At 40.6% G+C, this 18436-nt stretch overlaps 1 protein-coding gene across 5 annotated transcripts in view; it reads left to right on the forward strand.

Annotated features, from left to right (window-relative positions):
• Positions 1-2466: 2466 nt before the first annotated feature.
• Positions 2467-18436, forward strand: part of PAQR5 (progestin and adipoQ receptor family member 5) — an 88530-nt gene continuing 72560 nt past the window's right edge. For all 5 annotated transcript variants that reach the window (XR_008914547.1, XM_007479632.3, XM_056808933.1 and 2 more), the window contains exon 1: positions 2467-2603. The gene's annotated coding sequence lies outside the window, so the exon portion shown is untranslated. The remainder of the gene's footprint in view (positions 2604-18436) is intronic.

Below are 18436 nucleotides of genomic sequence, written 5' to 3' on the forward strand. Positions count from 1 at the left end.
TTTAAATTATAAATTTCTATATTAAATTAAAATTATTTTATATTTTCTGGTGGTTGTTTCCTTGACATATTCTTTATGAGTTCATTTTCACTCATTTCAATACTTATGGAGAGGGAGGGAAAAGTAATGAAATAAATTCACCTTAATTTCCTAGGTAGGAGATTTCCTGTCAGGGAAGGATCTCAAATCTCTCTGCTGATGGCAGGGTAGATAGCTGAGAGGGTCCATCCACTTTCCCTCATGGATCTCTGATCCTGAAGGTAAATTTTATTTATTTATAAAAACCCTGATCTTTTACCTTAAAACCAATACTGTGAATTGGTTCTAAGGCAGAAGAATGATAAGGGCTAGGCAATGGGAGTTAAGTGACTTGCCCAGGGTAACACAGTTGGGAAGTGTCTGAGGCCAGATTTGAACATAAGACCTCCCATCTCTACATCTGGCTCTCAATCCACTAAGCTACCTAGCTGTCCCCATGAATGTAAAAAAATTTTTTTAACAAAACTTGGAGTCCTGGAAATTCTTAAGGGAGAAACCTGGTGGCATTGTCTAGTCTTTTGAACCCCAGACTGCCAAGACCTGAAGCTAGGCATGCCACTTCTAGGGTCCAGGTCCTAAAAGGGAAAGACTTCATCTGGCTTTCAAAAACTCCATGTCCTTCTTCTCTCCAAGGACTCAGTGGACCAGCCTGAGTGATGCAAATTCTGATCTTCTCTTATGGTCCTGACTCCAGAAGCTCCAGGAATGGGAAATGCTGGTATAGCTGAATAGGGTAAGATGAGAGAAGACAAAGTTGTCTTGCCTTTTTTTTATGGCAGTGTGATACATGGCACATTTCTGGGGCAACTTCAACCCCCCAGATGTGGTTTATTTACAACTTTCTCCCCACTAAGCCTTCAGTTTTCCTTCTGGGGAACAGAAGATAAGAAGGCAATCTTATCAAAGCCCATGGGCAAGACATTGCTGTTTTCCTGTACTGTATTTGGGCTGTCTGCTTCCTCACCCCTTTATCATCTTGTTCAGAATAAAGGCCATAATTTCCTCAACCTGCCTTCTATAAAAGGGGGAGAGGACTCAAAAGGGGAAGTAGCCTTGCAATATAGAATAGAACTAATTGGGTATTTATAGAATATCACAAGATCTAGAACAGAAGTTCTTAATCACAATTTGGGGGTTCATAGGCCCCTTTGGCAATCTAGGGAAGCCTATGATCCCTTCTCAGAATAATATTGTTAAAGAACATTTAAAAGAATGTTTTAAAGAAAAATATAACCTGTAGGATTATAAAGAAAACCAATTACATTAAAAATACAGTTACCACCACATTAAAAAAAATGAGGACTACAGGCCTGATTTCATTACATTGGAAAAATCATCTCTAATGGAGAATTTATGGGCAGACTTGGACAAGACTCATTCAGGATGGTTGGTGGCAGGTATCCATTGCAGATCATGCTGTTGGAAGGAGTACTTAGATAAGATCAGGAATCCAGCATCAGATAGAGCACTGGGCCTGGTTTCAGAAAGACCAGAGTTCAAACTTGATTTCTGACACCCACTAACTATGTGACCCTGGGCAAGTCACCTAATGACCCTACTAGTATAAAATTAGAGAAGGAAATGGCAAACCACTCCAGTATCTTTCCCAAGAAAGCCCAGTTAGTCCACACAGTCAGAGTCAGATAGGACTGATCAGCGAAAAATGTCCATACTTTTCCCTGATTTTAGAGTTTTGGAGATGGTCCCTATTTGAAGCAATACAATAGGCGCCCACAATATGAGAGTTATTAGGAATGTGTTTCAAGATCTATGCGTCCTGTGCCATCCCACTCCTCTAGGTTCCTAAATCTAAAGCTTAAAGAAAACTCAGAGATCATCCCAATCAATGCTCTTTAAAAACTTTTTAAAAAATCATTATTTTTTAATTCGAGGAGTAAACTTGAGGCAGGTGATTTGTCTAAGGTAATGCTGGTAATGTTAGAAGAAGAATGTGAACCAAGGACTTCTCACTCCAAAGTCAGTTCCATTCCACCTCCTCAATCTGAGGGTGCCTCTTTCTCCCCACCCCACCCCCAAACTCCGGTGTGGAGTGGGGTCAGAGGTTTTGGGACTCCAAGGAGAATTAAGATGTAAGTTTTGCAGGAGATTTTGACTCCCGGCAGCCTGGGAGAGAATCCTCAGGTGGGAGCCGGGGTTTGGATGAGAATCTGACCAAAGGCTAAGGGAGGAAGGAAATGACCTCTTGGGGCAGGGGAGGGGGCTTGCCAGTCTAAGGAGTGTTCCGCATGGTCAATACCAACCACCCTCGCCTCCCCAACTCACAGTACTGGTCTGGCCTCAGGAAAGAGGGCGAGCTGGACCTTGCCGCCTCCCCTGCCGGCCCGCCCTGGTTCAGCTCCTCCCTCGGCCGGCGAGGGCGGGGACGGACCCGGCTCGAGCAGCCCGACCCGGGCAGGGCCAGGTGCCGCGCAGTCTGTCCAGGAGAGGGAAGGTCAGGCTGTGGCCGTCGTAGTCGGGGATCGCAGGAGGGGTATGGATCCCTAAGCAGCCCCAGCCTCCGGCCCATCGCTCTGCCTCCCACCCTGACAACCTGCAGAGCCCAGGTAAGGGAGCAGCAGCCCGGACGCCCTTCTCTCCTTCTGGTCCCTCTTCGTGCTGGGCTGTGGCTCTTCTGCCTTCTTGTGCCCTGCTCCGCATATTCTCCCTCTCCTTTCTCACCAGACCGCCCTCTGGGCCTTGGTTTCCTCAGCTGTCAGAAAGAATTGGAGTATATACATGATGTCTAAGGTGCCTTCCTGCTCTAGCGGACTAAACTCAGCCGGCGTTCCCTTCCACAAGCGCCCTCTCGGCTGGCCATGCGTGTCCCTTCCCCGACTTCTAGCGGCGCACCATTTGTACCCCCTGACGCTCCCCACGCATCCCAGCCCCCTCTTCTGCGTGGTGAGTTCCCCTTGAGCCCCATTTGGCTGTCTGGGCTCTTGGAACTTGTGGGCTCTCACTGCACCGACTTGCGGGGAAACTTATCTATTCGATCTAAGAGTTCTCTGAGAACCCCACCTCTACACACAGGCGCGGAGCCCTCCCAACGCTTCGGTGGAGTTCAGAGCCCCCAGTCTTGCAGGAGGGAGAGAAGGGGGAGACTTGTCAGTGACCTTATTTTATCAGCTCTCTCTGCTCCCTCCCACCCACCCCGCCCCCACTGCCCCTATCCTGGTATCCTTGAGAGGTGACAGAGATAGATGCTATTTCTCGGGAGACGTTTTTGTGTTGGTTATCCAGCTAGTTCAGTTCAGCTAATATTTTTTAAAAGTCTGAATGTGTAAAACTGATGAAGATTTCCCTAGGAATCTGACTACGGAGCCGCTAAGCACTGGAGAAGAGAGGCTCATTGTCCTGAGGGGAACCAGTTCCCTTTGAGTCTGGATTCAGAGACAAATTGAAATTCCAATGGCTTGCCCTCGGCTTTGTGATTTCTTTGAGAAAAGGGACATTGCCAAAGACCTGAGTTCAAATGTATCCTCAAACATTTACTAGTTGGGCAAATCACTTAACCCTGTTTGCCTTATTTTCCTCATGAATGAATGAGCTAGAGATGGAAATGGCAAACAGCTCCCAGTATCCTTGCCAAGGAATCCCCAGACCTGGTCATAAAGAGTCGAGGCATGGCTGAAAGGAATAGCACCCAACAACGAAGGGATCAGACTCTCCATGATAGCTACATATAGCTAATATGTTTATCTAAGTTACCTCATTTGATTATTAGGACAGCTTTGTCAGGTGGGTAGTGCACATATTCTGATTCCATTTTACAGAGAAAGAAATTAGAGTCCAGAAAGACAAGTTTATTACACAAGTAACCGAGTTGTATTGACTGGAATGATTGGCTTTCCTAACCAGACGGGGTAGGCAGAGAGGGATAAGGATTGCACTTGTGATTTTATTGATATGGGGAAGGAAATTTTTAGCAATGCAAGGACACCGCTGAAACTTACAAGATTGGAGCATTTCCTAGAGCACTTGGAGGGTAAGTGACTTACCCTCTGTCACAGGCAGTATGTTCCAGAGGATGAACTTAAACCTTGGTCTTCCTGGTTTTGAGGCTTCTCTATATGCACTATACTTCACATCGAATTGGGGAGGGACAGGGAAAACTTGATCAAAGAAATGGTCTCTAACCCATGAAAAGGTGAAGGAAAGGGTCCTGGAATTTGTGGGAAAGATTCTTGAGTCTTAAATGCAGGCTTTTCAGGTTCTTCTTGGTTCCTGATGCAAGCTTCCTCCCCTTCTGTAAGTAAGTCTAATCTCTTTCATCTCCTTTTCTTACTTCTCTGGATTCCTTAAAGTCATAGTGAAAATCTCACCTTCTCCCAGAAGCCTTTCCTGATACTCTTTAATTCTAGCACCTTCCCTCTGTGGATTATTTCCTATTTATCCTTTTTTCTAGCTTGTTTGTACACAGTTCTTTTCATTCTGTCTTCCTCATTACACTGTGAACTCTCTGAGGGCAGGGACTATCTCTATAGCCTTTCTTTGCCATCTTAGTACTTAGGGCAGTGCCTGGCACATAATAAGTGCTTAATAAACATTAATTGAGGAGCAGCTAGCTGACTCTGTGGACAGAGCACACCCAGCCAGGTTTCAGGAGGACCTGAGTTCAAATTTGGATTCAGACACTTAGCTTTGTGACCCTGGGCAAATCACTTAGCCCCAGTTGCCTAACCCTTGTCCTTCTTTCTCTAGAAGGACAGAACTTGGAGGGGTACTATGGGGAACACTGACAAATTGATTTTTTTAATAACATTCTGATCTGTAACTTCATGGTTTCAGGGAACTCAAAGTGAGGAAATCCCCTCTACTAAAAAAGATCACCAACTTTTCTAAAATTTCCAGTTGTAGAAAGTTGTTGAGGATAGCTAGGGATAGGCAACTAAATAGTGCAGTAGACAGAAAGCCAGGCTTAGAATCAGGAGGACATGGATTCAAATCTGGCTTCAAATACTTCCTAGCTATGTGACCCTGGGCAAGTCACTTAATTCCAATTACCTAGCCTTTACCTCTCTTCTGCTATTTCTAAGTCAGAAGGTAAGAATTTAAAAACAAAAACCAAACAAACAAAAAAAGAAAGCTTTGGGGGGCCCTGAGAGATGAAATGACTTGCCTCACTTCATAGTGAGTATATGTCAGAAGCAGAACTGGAACCCAGATCTTCCTAATTCTAAGGCGGGTTTCTCCATCCATACTGCCTCAAAATGTAGAGAGTACTTTCCTTATAACTTTAGAGTTAGGCAGTGTAAATATTATTGTCCCCATTTTACAATACAGGAAGCTGAGACTCCAGGAGGCTAAATAACTGAAGCAGGACTTGAATTACTACCTTTTGAGTACAAGATCAGTGGGTCTTCTTTCTGATTCATTGGAGCACCTTAACTTAGCTTTGGAGGGGGCAGGGTCTTCCTACCAGAATTAGAACCTGAGGATTCTTGTGATTCTTTTCTACTCAGTTTCCTTTTTCCTCTGTGTAGTGGAGAGAGCATGGGATACAAAGGCAGAAAACCTTTAGTTGTTGTTAACTGTGTGACCTTGAGCAAACCAACCTACTTCTCTGGTACTCAGTTTCCTTCCTTGCAAGGTTAAGGCTTTAGAAATTTCCTGCTTGCTCTAAGGTCTATAATCCTATGCTATATTCACAGGGAATGAATGGGAAATAAGTCTTTGGTTTTGATGAAGTGATGGAAAAGGGAAAGGAATAAACATTTATTAAGCTCCTTCTTATGTTCCAGGTATAGGCAGGTAGATGGCACTGTGGATAGATTGTCAGGCCTAGAATTAGGAAGACCTAAGTTCAAATATGACTTCAGATACTTACTACCTGTGTGACTCTGGGCAAGTCAATTAACCCAAACAGCTAGCTCACATTTTATTATTTATTAAACATTCTTTTCTTTTTAAATTTTGAGTTCCAATTTCTTTCTCTCTCATTCAATATGATACATGTGAAATCATGCAAAAATATTTCCATATTGCCTCAGTTTCCTTATCTGTCAAATGAGCTGGAGAAAAAAATGGCAAACCACTCCAGCATCTTTGCCAAGAAAACCATAAATGGGGGCATAAAGAGTCAGACATGACTGAAAACAACTGAAAATCAACAATATAGGCCAGGCACTGTTCTAAGCACTTCACAATTACTATCCTTATGATAATCCTGGGAGGTAGATGCTATTACTGATCCCCACTTTACAGTTGAGTAAACAGGGGCAGACAAGTTAAGTGACTTGTCCAGGGTCATAGAGCTGGTAGGTCCCTGTGGCATCTAGTTGCAGAGGATAGCCAACTGCACCAATGGACACCTTAACATTCTCCACTTGAAAGAGGATTTGTGGGGCAGCTTTCCTCCTGGCCAGTATCAGTTTCTTTACATCTTTCATTTTTTCCTCAAGTCATCTGTTTTGTGGCAGGCAAAGGTAGGAATTGCTGTAATTCTGAGAAATGAAATAATTTATTCAAGGTCATCTAGTTAGTAACCTCTGAAGTCAGACTTGAGAAGGCACTGGAGGAGGCAAGAGTATGAGAGTCATTTTGCCTTTCTACTTTTCCATATCTTGCTGGTCCTTAAGAATATACTTTCTGGGCAGCTAAGTGGCTCAGTGGATAGAGTGCCGGATCTAGATAGAGATGGGAGTCCTGGGTTCAAATCTATTCTTAGATACTTTTGAGCTGTGTGACCCTGAGCAAGTCACTTAATTCCGTTTGCCTAGCCCTTATCTCCCTTCTGCCTTGAAATACATACTTAGTATCAAGTCTAAGACAGAAGGTAAGGATTAAATATATATACATAATACTTTCTTTTTGAATGATTATATTTAATAATCTATACCTCTCTATTCAACAAGCCTACTGTGAGCCTAGGTGCTGGGGTTAGAAAGATGGATACAAATTTAGAAAAAGTTCCTGCTCTTGAAAGGCTTAGCATACAACTTCTTTTTAACATTTTATTATTTATTTTAAACATTCTTTTCTTTTTAAATTTTGAGTTCCAAATTCTCTTCTCTCACATCCACTAAGAAGGCATGCAATATGATACATGTGAAATAATGCAAAAATATTTTCATATTAATTGTATTTTTAAAAAAAGATCAAGAAAAATAAAGTGAGAAAAAGTATACTTCAGTTTGTACTGAGTTCATCAGTTGTCTCTCTGGAGGTGGATAGTATTTTTTCATAATGAGTCCTTTGGAGTTTTCTTGGATCATGATATTGATCAGAGTAGCCAAGTCTTTCATAGTTGATTATCATTACAACATTGTTGCTACTGTGCCCAATCATCTCCCAGTGCTTCCCACTTCATTTTGCATCAGTTCATATAGTTCTTGCCATGTTTTTTCTGAAACCACCCTCTCATCATTTCTTACAGCCCAGAAGTACTCCATCACAATCTTATGCCTCAATTCTTTAGCCATTCCCCAATTGATGAACATTCTCTTGATTTCCAAATTTTTGCCACACAGAAAAAGATCTGCTATAAATATTTTTGTACAAATGGATCCTTTTCCTTTGATATTGCTGGGTCAAATGATATGAACAATTTTTATAGCCCTTTGGGCATAGTTCCTAATTGTTCTTCAGAATGATTGGACCACCCCACTATTCATTAGTGTACCTATTTTTTCATCATCCATCTCTTCCAGCATTTGTCACACATAGGTGTGAAGTGGTATCTCCGAGTTATTTTAATTTTTATTTTTCCAATTGTTAGTGATATAGAACATTTTATATGACTATAGATAACTTTGATTTCTTCTGAAAACTTACTGTTTATGTCCTTTGACCATTTATCAATTGAGAAATGGCTCTTTTTATTTTTTTTTCAGGGAAATTTGCTGTAAAAAAAGTTGATATTACTTCATTGTCTATGGCACCATGTAGCATAATGTAGTTTCCCAGATCATCTCTTTTAATTGGGACTTTTGCTTTATCTGAGATCATAATTGTTATACCTGTCTAGAAAGTAATTTAATATCCTAGGAAGTGGCAGAAGGACATTATAGATTTTGAACTGGAATGAACTTTATAAGTCAATCTGGAGTCCAATGTCATTTTTTCAGAAGGGAAAACTGAAGCTCACAGAAGTGAGGTAACTTGCCCAAAGTCCTGAAGATTGTCAATGGCAGAACCAGGCTTTGAATCTAGATCCTCTGAAGTCAAATAGAGGGCAGTTTCCATTGAACCATAGTACTATGTCTTGACATCACCTTCATGATATCCTTGGTTCTCTTCAAAAACAAAAGATGAACAGTAATAACAGTCATGCATGCCTTACCTGTTTCTTCGTCTTCCATATACCAGCATACATACTTCTTGGCACTCTTTGTTGAGCAGTAGTATTTCCTGATGTGTAATTTGGCTGATTGTCTGATTGATTTTCCCCAGGGGAAGAGAATTTGCTAGATCAGTCATTGCAGTTGTACCCAGCAACATCTATAGAAAATACAGTCAGAAAGGAAAACTGCCTTCTGTGGTTTTCTGATGGGTCTACCTGTCGCTCAGGGGGGTGATCACCTTCTAACCAAAACTGGTGGAAAAGTTACAGTTTTTAGGCTATGCACTCCACCCTCAGAAGAGATGAGAGTAAAGAAATTCTTGAAGGGAGCTCTTCCATCTGGCTTCACAACTGACACACAGAAAATGCAAAAGGAAGCTCTGGTAAAACTTTTCCTAGACCCCAAAGAAATAATATGGAAAAAAAAACTTGTACCAAAATATTCATAGCTACACTGTTTGTGGTGGCAAAAAATTGGAAATTGAGGGGGTGTCCATCGATTGGGGAATGTCTGAACAAATTGTGGTATATGTTTGTGATGGAATACTATTGTGCTCAAGGGAATAATAAATTGGAGGAATTCCATGGGAACTGGAACAACCTCCAGGAATTGATGCAGAGTGAAAGGAGCAGAACCAGAAGAACCTTATACACAGAGAATGATACACTGTGGTACAATCAAATGTAATGGACTTCTCTACTAGCAACAATTCAATGATCCAGGACAATTCTGAGGGACTTATGAGAAAGAACACTATCCACATCCAGAGAAAGAACTGTGGGAGTAGAAACACAAGAAAAAGAACTGCCTGATCACATGGGTTGATGGAGATATGATTGAGGATGTAGACTATAAATGATCACCCTAATGCAAACATCAACAACATGGAAATAGGTTTGTGATCAAGAACACATATAAAACCCAGTGGAATTGAGTGTCAGTGATGGGAGGGGGTTTGAGGGAGGGGAGGGAAAGAGCATGAATCTTGTAACCATGGAAAAATATTTTAAATTAATTAACTAAATAAAAATTTCCAAAACTTGGGAAAAAAGACAAGAGAAATTAATTGGATTACTGTGATACACTTTTAATAAAGTAAATAAAATAAAAAATAAACAATCACTCTAGGGCAAATATCAACAATATGGAAATAGGTCTTGAACAAGGACATATATAAAACCCAGAGGAATTGTACATCGGCTATGGGAGGGGGGTGGGGTGAGGGGAGGGAAAGAACATGAATCTTGTAACCATAGAAACAATTCTAAATTAATTAATTAATTACAATTTTCTTAAACTTAAAAAAAAGTTTTATTAGTTTGGAACATCTGAGAATTGGGGGATAAAGAGAGACAGAGACAGAGTCAGAGACAGAGACTGAGAGAAACAAAGACAGAGACAGAAGAATGGAGAAGGTTATGAAGTTTAAAGTGAGATCTCTTCTGGTTAGTGCTGGGAGCCTTTGGAGGTGTCCACTTGAAATGGTAGCACCTCTGGTATTGCATGAATATGCCTTTACAACAGTGACCAATATGGAAGTGTGCTTTACATAATAATCAAAATAAAACTAAAAAAGAAATGGGACCACCTCCTCTCTCTCCATCGGCTGTGATTGGTAAATTCAAGAAGCTGTCTTTAGCAGGCCTTCTGGCTGAATCCACCATCTTTCCATTAAATCCCTGCTTAGGTATAGGAATGTCCTACCAAATGTTCAGTTAGAACCTGGCACCCCACAATCTTTAGATAGCATGGCCTTCTTGTAGCTGCTCCCTTCCTCAAATCCAGTGATCCATCCACACAGACCTCCCTACCCAGCTCTCCATCTCCTCTTCACACCTTTGTACTGGTTCTTCCCTATGCCTGGAATGAGCTCCCTTTGCACCGCAGCCTCCTGCAATCTCTCAGGCTCACCTCAAGGGTCACCTTCCCTGATTCTCATAGCTGAGAACCCACTGCCTCCCCAAACGACCGTGTATTCATCTTGCGTATAGGTGGTATGTATTTATATGAAGGGGAAGGAAATCAGCATTTACCTAGAATGCACCATGTACCAGGCACTATACTGAGGGATTTATAAATATCATCTCATTTGAGCCTGACAACAACCCTGTGAAGTAGATGCTGTTATTATTTCTGTTTTCCAGTTGAGGAAACAAAGGCAAACAGAGGTTAAGTGACTTGGCCAGGATCATACTGGTGGTAATTGTCTGACATCAAATTTCAACTCAAGTCATCCTGTCTCCAGGCACTGCACAGTCTGCTGCATCAACTAACTGCCTTGGGGATGAATGGAATGAATGAAGCCTTGATTAGGCACTTACTGTGTACAAAGTACCTTGCTAAGCACAAAAGATAAAAATTGAAAAATTAGAGTCCTTACTTTTAAAGAGTTCACATTCTAACGGAGGAGAAAACTCACCATATGTGTACATGTCCCCTCTTTAGAATGTAAGCTACTTGAGGGCAAAGTTTGGGTTCCTTCTATCTTAGTATCGCCATTGCTTAGCACAGCTCCTGCTCCCTAATGCTTGTTGAATTTTGCTCCTAGGAGCTGGGTTGTTTTTTTCTTTTTAACCCTTATTTTTCTTCTTAGAATCAATACTATTTATTGGTTCAAGGTAAGGTATAGGCAATGGGAGTGAAGTCACATAGCTGGAAAGCATCTGAGGGCAGATTTGAACCCAGGTCCTCCCATCTCCATGCCTGGCTCTCTACCCACTGAGCTACTCTGCCATCTATCTAGCTGCTATTCCATAATGCTTGTTGAATGATTGGTCTCTTTACTGATTGAATTTGAACACGAAGCAGTGTCTAGGGACTTGACATTTCCACTGCTTTTTCTCATCCACCTTTCTCTTTCTGCTCTTTCCTCACAAAAGGCCATCAGAGAAGTTTCCTGCTGTCTTTAGGGGAGTCTTAGGCTGAACAAAGTTGACTGAACCATATTGCAGTGGGCCAGTGACCCTCCTCATGGGACATGTCAAGCTGAAGTTGGATTTAATTTGATACTAGAGCCTTTAGAGAAGAACCAATTTATAATAGGGTTGGTGTGTGTGTGTGTGTGTGTGTGTGTGTGTGTGTGTGTGTGTGTTAGGGTTCATTGTTGTATCCTGAAACAGCTACAATAAACCCAATCTCATAGGACACCTGCCTCTACCCTCTACAGTTTTCCTACAGGCCCACCTATTCTTGGAGTAGATGATGATGACCTACTTCCCCATACTGGCCTGTCTAATTGCCTAAAATTCTATCTGAAATTCCTTTTTGACTAAGTTTGTAGTAGATACCCTGGAAAATGCTTTTACATTTCCCCTGCCCTGCTTGAAAAGGTACTGCTAACAGAAAGTCCCAACATCTGAGTGGACTGGCTGACCAGATACCCTCTTTTTCTGGGACCAGAGACCCCGAACAGAATGGAGACTGGGGCCTTGGGAAAGCAGACTAAATATTTGTTGAAGAATGATGGTCGAATCCTTAGTCTACATGGTCCTGGCTCTCACCTCCCCATTCCTGGGATGCTGCTGCTCTCTATTTGTTGGCATTAACTTGTATTTTCTTCTCTGTGTCGATATTATCTTTACTCCCAACCCCAGCATACTGATTGGAAAAATACTGATGGAAAAGCTTATTTTGATTCTTGTCTTCTTTACCTAGCTTTAAATTTTCTGTGAAGGTGGGATGGGTGAATATCCTCGGGTCTCAAAGAAATAAGCAGCGGCTATAGAATCGCCGTTTAGCTTCAGTGTGGTGAGATTTGACCCTTGGGGCTAGATTGTGGAATAAGTGAATGAGGGCAAAAGGGGGAAAATGTTTCCATGGTACCAGACAAGAGTTTGCACCCCCAGGTTGTGGCATGTTGGAGATCTAGGGATATTAGGGGATGGGGAAAGTGCTCTATGTGGCTAGTGATTCCAGCATCTGGAGTGGTCACAACTCAGCTTAAAGTCACAGGACGATGCTTAAATGGACTGTCTGAAACATATTCTATTTGCAGAAATACTGGACTCCAAAGTAGGGAGACTTGGATTTAAGTTCCAGCTATGTGACCCCAGGCAGGCCATTTCCCCGTTTTAAGGATCAGTTTCCTCATCTGTAAAAGATGGATAATTACGTTAGTATTGCCTGTCTCAGGAGGCAGTTGTGAAAAAAGTCCTTTGCCACCCAAATGTGAGTTGTGTTAATGTTTCTTCCTTCCTTTCCCCCATTGTTCCTCAATCACACTTCAGCCAGATTTCTCATCGCATTTCTCCTTAATACAGGTAGGAGATTTCACCTGAGCTTAACTAGCTCTTGATTACTCACAGTAGACAGGGCAGGCTGATGGAAGGGACTGTGGATAAGTCTCCAAGGTTGTGAATTCTATTTCTCTAGCATAGTACTCTGCCTCCATAGATGAGGAGACCTTCACATAAATTTTTATAAAAAGCCATATGGCCTCTTGCAGAGGTGAGAGACTGTAGATGTAGGACACTGAATATAAAGACAGATTTTTTTCGCTAGATTGATTATTTTACTAAACTGTTTTGAAAAATTATTTTGTAATTGATGGCTGTCTTTGTGGAAGAAAGCAGTGCTCTATTAGGAAATGTATACAATGTAAAAACAAAAGATAGCAATAAACACTTTTTAAAAATTCAGAGATCCAATGGAACAAATGGAGTTTATTGACTAAAATGGAATTCAATATTAGTTGTAGTCTAATAATCTTCTGGTACAATAGGTTACAATATTTTTAGAATGTGAGAACGCAACAAGATAGTAATTGAACTAAAATGATCCATGGATTGATTACATTCTTTAATGACCTATGATTTCATCAACTCAGGCCAGCATAAACCCTGATTTCATAGATCATAAAGATTCTATGGAATATATATACATATATATCCATTTGTGAATAGTAAAACATATAAGAATAAATGGACTTTTCCTCAATATCATAAATAGCATCTAAAATTGAATATCATTTTTATTTTTTACCAGAGAAACATTAGAAGTCTTTCCAATAAGATCAGGGAAAAGCAACGATGTCTGTTGCCACCACCTTAATATAGTTATAGAAAGGTTAGTTATAGCAATGGCAAGAAAAAGAAACTAAGAGAATAAGACAGAATGTAAGAAATATTATTTCTATTTGTAGAAAATATAATAGCTTAAAGAATTCCAGCAACACAATGAAAAAGGAAATTTTTAAGCAACTTCAGCAATGTAGCAGATTATAAAATTCATCATCCTTTATGGATACTACTGGTGATAACCCTCTCTGAAACTCACTAGACTGGTCCTTCCTTGGATGACAAACACAGTCTGTCATCAGGCCTATACTTGTAACCTTTCCAGCTTGGTGAGACCTGCCAGAGCTTGACTGAATATATGATATGACAAAGCTACTATGAACTCAGTGTTGCTTATTAATTAATTCATATTTTATTCTTTATAACAGGATCTAAGTGCATTTAGAAAATTGTATTTTGTGGGTAGAGATATTTATTCAGTCCATGGAAGGTCTAGCAGAATAAAAATTATAATCATAATGCTTGCTGTATATGTGGGTTTATAGATCCCTAGCAATAATGCCAAAGTCTCTCAGGAGTTCTTGGCCCATTCCTCTGTGATATCACTGCCTCCTACCATCTTGGATAATTGAGATAACTGGCTATCTTGGTTTCTTTTTTTTTTTTAAACTCTTACCTTCTGTCTTAGAATCAATACTGTGTATTGGTTCCAAGGCAGAAGAGTAGTAAGGACTAGGCAATGGGGGTCAAGTGACTTGCCCAGGGTCACATACCTGGGAAGTGTCTACCTTGGTTTCTTTAACCTGTTCCTAAACTATTTTGCCACTTAACTCCATTTAAGCTTGGTACTTAATCTCATAGGTGTCCCCAATGTTCCACAGTTCTACAACAATTGAGATATAGAATGAGAAATTTAGAGATTAGAGGAATATTAGTCCTTAGCTTCTAGATTGAGGCATAGATACTTGAACCCCACCCCCCCTCCCCAGCAGGACCTTGTCAGTAATGCAGCTACAATTATGTAGCATTTCACCACTACAAAGTAATTTCTATGTTATTCCCTGTCCCCCATCCCCATTTTACCAGTGAAGAAATTAAAATCAAGAGACATTAAATTCCTGTGTCAAGATCACACAGCCATTGCCAGATTTAGAACTCTGAATCATTTAATAGTTATTAATTATCTACTGTATCTGATACTTATTGTTAGTTATTGTCTACTTACCTCAGACCCTTCCTAGCTATGTGACCCTGGGCAAGTCACTTAACCACCCCAACTGCCTAGCCCTTGTTGCTCTTCTGTCATGGAACCAATACAAAAAGATCCATTCTAAAACAGAAGTTAAGAGCGTTTTTTTTTTTTTAATACTGTATTAGACATTAGAATACAATGAAAAAATGAACAATCTCTGATCACAAGAAGCTTACCTTTATGTGCACTGGTAAGTTGATACAAGGCAATTTGGAAAGAGAGGCAAAGAGAGAGATAGAAAGAGGGAGAGGGGGTAGAGAGAGACAAGCCAGAGAGCCAAACACACAAAGAGAGAGAGACAGAGAGACAGAGACAGAGACAGAGACAGAGAGACAGAAAGACAGAGAGAGAGACAGAGAGACAGAGGCAGAGAGAGACAGAGACAGAGAAAGAGAGACAGAGACAGAGAAAGAGAGAGAGAGAGAGACAGACAGAAAGACAGAGAGACAGAAAGACAGAGAGAGAGACAGAAAGACAGACAGAGAGACAGAGAGAAAGACAGAGAGAGAGACAGAGACAGAGAGAGACAGAGACAGAGAGACAGAGAGAGAGACAGAGACAGAGAGAGACAGAGACAGAGAGAGACAGAGAGAGAGAGAGAGAGAGAGAGAGAGAGAGAGAGAGAGAGAATTAACCATGGACAGGGAAGAAAGAGAATGAGCAGTATCTAATGTTAGGAAAGCCTTCTTAGAGGTACCACCTGAGCTAAGCCTACAAGGAAGAAATAGACTCTGAAAGACAAAACTGAGAAGTGAATGTGATGCAGTGATGTCTGGGAAGCTGTAGAGGCATGTGATAGATAGACCATTGAGTCTATGGAACTGTTAGTAAACCAGATTGACTGTGCCATATATATGAAGGAGAGTAAAATGAAATAAACTGGAAAGGAAATTCAGACCAAATGATGGCAAGCCCTAAATGCCAGACTGAGGAGTTGGTATTTTCTGCTAGATTCAAATAAGAAAGCACTGAAGTCATTCAGTAAGGGTGTGTCATGGTCAGGAATGTACTTTAGGAAGACTATTTTGGCAGCTGTGGAGGATGAATTGAAAAGGAGGAGAGACTAAAAAGAAAGGTTTGTTGTTGTTTTTACAGTATACAGAGCAAAGTGATGAGGGCTTGAATTAGGCTATTGGCAAAATGAATAGAGAGATAGGGGACTAAAGGAGACAAATGTGAGAGATTGTGGAGGTAGAATGAATAGAATTTGATCATTAATTGAATATAGGGTGGATGAAGAGTTGAACTGATGCTATTTTTTAAATTTAAATTTATGTTTGTTTGTTACCTTAAAATTTCCAAATAGCTCTTTCCTTTCCTCCATTAGAGAAGATAAAAATCATTTAACAAAGAGATAAGTGTATATATATGTATATATATATATATATAAAGCCACATCTTGCTTATTTCTATTTATCAGCTTTCTCTGAAGGTGGACATACACAAGTCATTCTTCAACATTTCTGGGGCTGTATATAATGTTCTCTTGGTTCTGTTCATTTCACTCTCCAGAATTTTGTGTAGGTCTTCCCATGTTTTAAAAAAATTAACCTACTCTTCATTTCTTATAGCACAAAATTCCATCACAATCATATGCTACAACTTGGTTAGCCATTTTCCAGTTGATGGTAATTCTCATACCTTATTCTAATCAGATTTGGGCAAAAGAGGAAATAACATATGAAAGGGTAAAACTTGTCTTAGCTTATTAAGACTGATGTTATAAACCTGAATGATGGAGAAGATCGTGGTGTATTCAGTAGGAAGATAGCTTTAGGGATGGGGAATGATCAGGTTAGTTTGGAAACATGTTGAGTCTGAGATGCAGACAGGACATCTAAGTGTAGGGATCCAGCTAGTAGATTAGAGTTCAGGGGCAACCAGGTGGCTCAGTGGATTGAGAGCCAGGCCTGGAGATGGGAAGTCCTGAGTTCAAATTTGACTTCAGACCTAGCTGTGTGACCCTGGGCAAGTCACTTAGTCCCCCACTGCCTAGCCCTTACTGCTCTTCTGCCTTGGAACCAGTACATAGCATTGATTCTAAGATGGAAGATAAGTTGTTTGTTTGTTTTTTTAAAGACAAGTTCAGGGGCAGCTAGGTGGCACAAGTATATAGAGCATCAGCTCTGGAGTTGGGAGGACCTGGGTTCAAATCTGATCTTGGACCCTTCCTAGCTATGTGGCACTGGGCAAGTCACTTAACTCCTATTGCCTAGTCTTTACCCTTCTGGTACTAAGGTAAGGGTTATTTTTTTTAAAATGAGTTCAGAAAAGAGAATAGGACTGGATATATGAATTGCAAATCATCTAGGTCTAAAGGTCAGCAAACTATGACCAAGTTTTGGCCATGGGTTAAATACATTGGCAGCAAGTCCTCAGAATAGGAATGACTCTTATATGAAAAAAAAGTTTAAAGTTTTGAAAAATGTAAAATCATTCTTACCAAAACAGCAAACACTGGAATTGACTCTGAAGTCATAGTTTGCGGACTCCTGATCTAGATGAAATGTGATCATTAAACTCAAGGGAACATATGAAATGACCAGGAGGATGGAGTGAAGAGAGCTCAGGATAGAGTTTTGGGAACATTTAGAATTGAGGGGCTAGGAGATCAGGAGTGAGAAAAAGGGGTCAAACAAGAAACACAATCAGAAAGTGTCACAGAAGTCGAGATCTACATGTCAAAAATTGCAGCGAGGTCAAAGGAGAAAGGGCAGCAAGATGGCACAGTGATTAGAGCACTTGTGCCTCGAGTCAGGAAACTCAACTTTCTCAGTTCAAATCTGACCTCAGAAACTAACTGTGGGACTCTGAGAAAGTCACTTAACACTGTAAGCCTTAGTTTTCTCATCTGTCAGATGAAATGGAGAAGGAAATGGCAAACCATTTCAGTATCTTTGCCAAGAAAACCCCAAATGGGGTCATGAAGCATTGGGACACTGCTGAAAAATAACTGAAAAACAAAAGAGAAAATAAATGAATAAAAGTAATTGGAATCAGCCCTTAGATCAAAGAATCACAGACAGTTGTTAACTTTTGAGAAAATAATTTCAGTAGAATGGTGGGACCAAGAGCCAGACTGCAAAAAGTAGAGCAGTGAGTGAGTTGGAGAAGTAGAAGCAGCCAGTGTAAATAACTTAATAAAGTTATCTAGGAGTTTGGCAGGAAATAGAAGCGGTATAGAGGAAGATATAAATGAAAGCATGGTAGAGTCAAGGGAACTTTTTTTGGTGGGGTTGTTATTGTTTTTAAGGATGGGAAAGATCTGGGCCTGTTTGTAGCCATCAGGAAAGAAGCCAATAGATAGGCAGAGACTTAAAGGTAAGAAACAAAGAGGGAATGATTGATTAGGTGACCTCTCTGAGGAAATGGGAGGACATGGGATTGAGGGCACAAGTGGTTTGCCTTGACAAGAAGGGCCATTTCTTCCTGTGAGACGGGACCAAAAGTGTGAGATGTGTGGAATAAGGGAGATGAGGGAGCTGGCCAAATGTGAAGTAGTAGGCAAAGTCATCTTCATAAAGAAAGGGGGTTGGGGGACTTAAGGAGAATGTAGATTATGAAGCCAAGTTGATTGATTTTAAAAACATTAAAAGATAAAAGAGACCTTTGAGAGAGAGGAGAATATGGTATACTGGAAAGAATGCAGGACTTGGAGTTGGGACAAATCAAGACTTGGCTACTTGATCATGGGGGGGGGGGCAATAAGCAAGTCGCATTACCTCTCTGGACCTCAGTTTCCCTGCTTGTAAAATGAGAAAATTAGACAAGTTGATCTTTAAGTTCTTTCTTGATCATCAGAGAATTATTTTATTCAATCCTCTAGTTTTTTTCTTAATTTTGACACT

Source organism: Monodelphis domestica, chromosome 1 (assembly GCF_027887165.1).
Source record: "Monodelphis domestica isolate mMonDom1 chromosome 1, mMonDom1.pri, whole genome shotgun sequence".
Classification (NCBI taxonomy): Eukaryota; Metazoa; Chordata; class Mammalia; order Didelphimorphia; family Didelphidae; genus Monodelphis; species Monodelphis domestica.